Source organism: Equus asinus, chromosome 8, assembly GCF_041296235.1.
Source record: "Equus asinus isolate D_3611 breed Donkey chromosome 8, EquAss-T2T_v2, whole genome shotgun sequence".
NCBI classification, from domain to species: domain Eukaryota; kingdom Metazoa; phylum Chordata; class Mammalia; order Perissodactyla; family Equidae; genus Equus; species Equus asinus.
Genome location: NC_091797.1, coordinates 21,956,908 through 21,963,755, shown reverse-complemented (window position 1 = coordinate 21,963,755; position 6,848 = coordinate 21,956,908).

Sequence of the window (6,848 nt, the reverse complement as noted above, 5' to 3'; positions counted from 1 at the left end):
ATCCAGGTTCCACCTGATTCTCTTGGGGCACTTGCCTTTGGAGATCTGAATTGTCGTGTAATCAGTCTGATTGCCCTGAGGTCACCACACTATGAGGAAGCCCAAACTCGCCCCCGTGAAGAGGCCACATGGAGAGGACTTGAGACCACATGGAGGGAGAGAGAGGCCCAGACAGCCCCTAGCTGCTCCTGCTCTTGCTGTTTCAGCTCCAGCCACTGACAACTGCAGTTTCATGAGAGACTAAGTCAGAACCGCCCAGCTGAGCCCTTCCTAAATCCCTGACCAGAAGAATCTGAGAGATAATAAAATGACTATTGTCTTAAGCCACTAATTTTGAGGTGACTTGCTATATGCAGTGATAGATAACTGGAACAAAGGGAGTGACAGAATGTCAGAGGGATTCAGGGGGCAAGTCCCTTCTTTCTGGCCTTAGGTTTCCCTTGTAAACAGTAGACATTAACTCCGTGATCTCTAAGGATGGTTCTGGCCCTGATGTTTGGTGCTTATCATAACGTTGCCACATCCCCCACTGTCCATTTTCACTGCCTCCTCAATACCCAGTCAGTATCCCATCACTTCCTCACTCCCAGAGAGAAAAGTAATGCTCCCAGGGCACCAGGGGATGTCTGCGGATCTGCTGAGGAAAGGAGGGCGCCTCTGGCCCCAACCTGCATGAGATGTCTTGAAGTGGAGGTGTGGTGTAGTGAAGTAAAATGAGCAGGATTTGGAATCTGGTCACTGATTGGCATTGGCTATGTGACCCTGAGAAAGTCTCGTAGACTTTTTGGGCCTCAGTTTCCTCCTTTGTAAAATGGAGAGAATAGTACGAGCCTTAACCTCTAACAGGGGTCACTGTGAGGATAGAATGAGATAATGTGTATAAAAGTGCAGTTATGTTTACAGGAGATGGGAGAGTGGGGGCTGGGAGGAGTGGTTGCTGAAGCTTTGGGGGTCCCTGGTAAAGTCAATTTTCTGCTCTGGAGTAGGAGAGGGTGGTGGTGACAAGAGCAATGATGGGAAATTGAACTGGGCTGTTCTGGGCTGTGCTGGGGCTTGTCTCTTAGCAATTGTTTCTGTTCCAGTACCTCTGAGAATCCATCTACTACTCACAGTAGGAGTCCTTTGACGTAAAAGACATCACTGAGTCCAGGCTTCTGACTGCAAAACTGTCTCTGACACACACTGCCTCCCCCATTTGACAATCACCTGGGAAAGAGGGCTTGTCTTGCTGCTTGGATTTCTAAGAACACACCAGTCCCAATCACCTGTCTCTGGCAGAAGACTTGCTATTCCCCGGGGAACGAGGCTTAAAACCTTAAGGCTGTCTGTCCTTGCTTTCTCTCTTATCCCCACTCCCTTGTTCCGACTGCTTACCAAATTTTGTCTGATCTTCCATCTCCCTGGGGGGGCCTTGGCAGTTCCATCCCACTGCCTCAGCCCTTCTCAGCACCTTCCTCGCCACACTAGATTCCTGACAAGCATTTTCTACCTGCTGTCTTGGCTCCAAGCCCAACCCTTTCTCCCAGACACCCACTCTGCAGGGTGCCTTGAGGTTAAATATTCTGTCCCACCATCATTGTCATCTCACTCCCTGGTTCAGCAACCCAGGACCACTCCTATTACTCTTCAGGCTGTGATGTGAAGGCAGGAGTACCAAAAGCTCCTTCAAATCCTGGCTCCATTATCCATAGCTGGGTGACCTTCAAGAGACATCAAACTTCTCTGAGCCTCAAGTCCTTGCTGGTAAATAGACAGACATCCCATGTACCAGGCACTGTTCTAAGCTCTTTACATGCATGAACTCATTTAAACCTCACAACAACTCTGTGAGGTAGGACTATGCTTAACCCATTTGATAGATGGAGAAACTGAGGCACAGAGAACTTCACTCATCTGCCCATGTTGATGCAGCTAGTTAAGTGACAGAGTCAAGATATGAACCTAGGCAGTCTGCTTCAGACACCCTGCTCAGAACCACTGTCCTCTCCTTGGGAAAGAGACTGCTCTGGGCTGTGTGGTAAGAGCCCCCTGGCTGACATAAATCAACTCGGCTTTAAATTCTGCTTCACAGTACAACTACTGGCTGTTCTTCCAAGGACTTTTGGAACAGATTAGTCTAGAAGCCTGATGACTTTAGGGTCCTCCTAAGCCTGCCTCAATAATGGCCTCTTTTGGGGGTGCACCACTAAACATATGAAGCTCATTTATGGCTTTGATCCCAGACCTGAATAGTAACTACTGCTCTAGAATACCCCAGTCTCCCATCCCTTAGGATTCCCCCACTTTCCTGAGCATCTCTTTTCTGTACCTGCCAATAAATCCCTCCTTCAGGGCCCCCGACCACATGGATTCATCTTTCTCGGCTTCCGCACCTCTCACCTGGGTGGTGACTTCTCAAGTTCGGCATCTCTCTTTCTAGCCTCCTTTTCAAACAAAAAGTTTTGTGTCCTACCAACACCAAATAAGGGTGCAGAGACAAGAGAATGGGGGACAAGAGGAGCTGTACATTCACTGACTCACCCACTCCCTGTCAGAGCCTGGCACCATAGTAAACACTGTGGTCAGGAGCAGAGAAGGGATCCCAGATGCTCAATAAGCATTAGCTGAAGGAGTGAATGAATTAATATGGAGGAAAAAGATACTGGGGCTTGACCTTAAGCAGCTTATAGTCTAGTAGGGCAGGCGCACCCACTCACTTCCCGCACACTCCGAGTATACAAGGGACCAGATGCACCTGTGGGCTCCGGGCCTCTTGGAGACCCAGGGGCATGCAGGCCTGGCCCTTGTCCTTGCCAGGTAAGGGGCAATCATCTACCTGCGTGTTTTGTCCTGCTACCAGTTCTGGCCAGCCTAGCCAGTGGGGACCCCAGGTGGGAGCTGAGTTGGTGCAGGGAGGGAGTCAGGCATACCCGATCAGTCCACCCTTCACTGGGGCTTTCTGCCAGCACAGGGGCCTTTGGATTCTGAAACAAATGTCCTCCCCCTCTGGTTGTTTCCTGTCCTCCACCCCCACCACTACCTCACGGCAGGCGTTGGAGCCAGCTGCTCAAGGGCAGAAATCCAAACCAGCCATTGTGCCCCACCTCTTGGCTGTGTTTGACTCTGTGTGTGTTGGCAGGGCCTGTTGTGTGCCTCAGGGGCTGGAGTGCCAAGTCTCAGGCCCTGGATGCCACGCTTGGGTACCTGGCGATATGTGCTCAGGGAAAGGAGGAAGCTGGACTAGGGTAGATATGAATACTGATTATGGGCTTTGGGGTTAATTGAGGAGTGGCAGAGGGGGAGGCTTTGCCCACTTCTGGGCTCAGTGTGCAGTCATGCCCAAAATGTCAAGAGAGGGAACATGTCCACTTGGAATCATGAGAGTGTGCCCACACACGTGCACAGGTCTGGAAGGGCAAGAGGTCCACCCGTATCCAGAACTGTGAGTGTAAAGCACAGTGGTACCAAGTATTCACAAGCCTGGGAAGCCCCTGCCACCATGGAACCACCCAGAACCCCTGAGGGTGTCGGGGAGGCATCAACAGACAGGTCATGCTCCAGCCCCTCTATAGCAGCTGCGAAAGGAGTCATCCCTGGAGGTTTACGTGGAGCTTCTGGAAGCTGGGCCTCCTCTGTTAACCTTTCACATGTAAATAATTGCTTAGTCTATGGGACAGCACATACATTCAAGGCCATGTTTCAGGTGCTGACCTGGCATGGAGGGAAACCCTCCTGATTCAGCAAAGAGGTTAGGGACTACAGAAATACCCAGTGCCTACTGTGTCAGAGCAAAGCAGGGCCTGAAAAACGGGTCCCAGTGCGGTCCAGAAGAGGGAGGTAAGCTGTTTCTTCTGCACTTTCTGAGCTTCCTCAGGACTTGAAGTTGAAGTCAGAGAGGGGAGGCACAGGTTTTCTCAGGCCCAAAGTCTGAGGGGGTAGACAAGCCTTGCCCTCAGGGCGTCCCTGCCTTAGAGTTGGGAGGGGCAGGAGGCCACCTGAAGCCGGAAAACAGGACTCAGTATCATATGAAGATGTACGGGATGTATATTTTAAGTATTTTTTTACTGGAAATATTTTTTATTATGGTAAAATACACATAACATAGTACATCATTTTAACCATTTTTAAGTGTACAGCTCAGTAGCTTAACTTTGATTGCCAACATTTACGTTCCTGGGCAACCATCATCACAATGCAGCTCCAAAACTTTTTCATCTTCCCAAACTGAAACTCTAGTATCCATTAAATGCTAACTCTCCATCCCCCACTTGCCCCAGCACCTGGCGACCACCATTCTATTTCTTGTCTCTACAAATTTGACTACCACAGATACCTCATGTAAATGGAATCATACAGTATTTGTCTTTTTGTGACTGGCTTATTGCACTTGGCATAATGTTCTCAAGGTTCATCCATTTTGTAGCATGTGTCAGAATTTCTCTCCTTTTTATGGCTGAAAAATATTCCATTGTATAAATATATCACATTTTATCTACTCATCCATCAATGGACACTTGGGTTCCTTCCACTTTTTGGCTATTGCAATAATGCTGCGATTGATAGCATTGTTGCATATATGGGTGTATAAATATTTGTTTGAGTTCCTGCCTTTGTTAAGTATCTTTCAAGAGTTAAGTGGTTTTAAGAATATTAAAGGATGCAAGATCCCACCAAGTTTCGAGGTTTTTAAAATTACATTTCTTAGGCTCCCATCAAATACAACATCCTGAGTTAGGAAAAAGACACTTACACATAATAAAAGCTTATCCACCAGGGTGGCAGCTGTGGACTCCTATTAATAGACAGAAGAATTAGGAAATGGGTATAACTTAAATCTAGGGAAGGAGAATAAGTTATCACCTCTTGAAGTTTTGAAATAATTGTCAAAACAACCATGTAAATAGTGTTCAGCATGTCCAGTCAGGGTCACAAATAAGAATAAAGGTAGCCTCCTGGCTTCAAACTATTGGTAGATAAGGTCAATTGCAACCAAAAGGGCTGCCTATGGTCTGAGGCCCTTCTAGCTGTCATGAGAAACAGTTCAAAGGACTATCAGGCTGAGCCCAGGATGGTTTCAACTCTTTTCCCAGAAGTTTCCTCAAATACCTGGAGCTCAAATTGTTGTCTTTGTCCAAGATCCACTTCTATTCCAAGACCCTTTTCCACCTACGTAGTCTGTCAGGCTGAGCCTGGACTCTGCATCAATACAGTCATTCCAGCTGGGAGACTAGGTCTATATAAATGAAATCGGGAGAAACAACTGTCTTGGACCGGGGTGGACTGTGTCCTGGGAAATACTTGACTATGCTTGCGCAGGTGGGCCCTGCAGGCCCGTCGACACCGAGTCACAACCATATAAAAACTGCCATCAAAACCTAGTGAGTCTGACTCTTGTGCAAATCGCAGCTACTTCGTAAGACCCTGAAAACCTAGAAGAGATCTTTAATCTTCACCACCTTCTTCGGAGTTCTCTTACAGTGATGGCGATCAATTATGTAATTGTGGCCTAATGAATTTATAGGTATGCAGACATGCATTTGTATATCCACAGAGGGAGTGATGAGGTAAACCAGTAAATCAGAACATCTCCTAAAAGTTAAAAACTCTGGAGGACTATGACTCCTTTTCTTTTCAAGTTATGTTTATATTTACTGATACTTTCCTTGTTTACAAAATACAAACTTGGATCACTTTTCCAATTTATATACTGTAAGTTTGTTTACCTGACAGTTCATGGGCCTCCTTTCCTCTATGGATCACAGAACAATTTCAGGAAAGATGGAGAGGAGATCTGGGGGTCATATCTATTTAGAAAAGAAAACTAGCTTCCTCATTTCTCCTTTCAGGCAGATTCCTTTTAGTAAACAGTAAAAGTCATGTTTCAAAAAATCTGAGTTTGTGGTCTTATGTCACAATGAATGTCACATTTTGAGAGTACTGTATAACAATTTAAGGGGGACCATGTGGAAATGTATAATGTTCAGGACCCTTATTTTAAGCATGGCAAGAGCCAATATGATTGATTCATTTAGTGGAATTTTATCAAATTAATAATAATGAAAAGTTGTATGGAATTGAAAAGCATGGACAGGATGGGAAATAAGGATGACTGATCCCTCCTTCCAGGGACCTGGGAATCCTTACTGAGGTTTTATTTGTGTGTGTTGTTGAAGGAGTGAGTGCTTGAGGCCACTTCCACCAAGGGACAGACCAGCTTCCATCCCTAGGCTCAGGGAAATGGGACACCTCTCTGCTCTGAAATGTTGATGAGCTGTGGAGGGGAGAAGGACAGGGGAGCAGATGGAATTCCTGGACAATTGTTCCGGCTGTCACCAGAGAGGACAGGCAGGAGGGAGCACTGGATAATTTACAGAGGAACAGATGCTGAGGCTTCTCCGGAACCATCTGGCCAAGAGAGGCCGGGGCTCGGGGTGGATGTTTTCTTTAGATCTGAGTAAACTCCTCAACCTCCAGCCTACCCCATTTCTTCTACCTGAACTGTGGCTTTCCCAGGAGAGCTCCGCTCCCTAAGGACCCACCTCCAGAGTTCCACCTGGCTCTCATCCCACTCCCTCCTTTGCTGAGCCTGGGTTTTATCTTTGCTACCAATCCTGATAGGGCCAACCTTGGCCTTTGGGGCCTGTAATTTCTACCTATGCATTTCCATATTTTGTAGCGTTTTCAACACCTCCTCTCCACCACTATGTTCCAAAATCCCTCTATCACTCATCTCCATGCCATTTATTCACTCAATAAACATTTATTGAGCACTTATGATGCCAGGCTTTCTTTAGACTGTGGGGATACAGTGATGAATGAGAAAAAGTCCCAGACCTCTGGAGTTTGCATTGTAGTGGGTGATGGTCAAT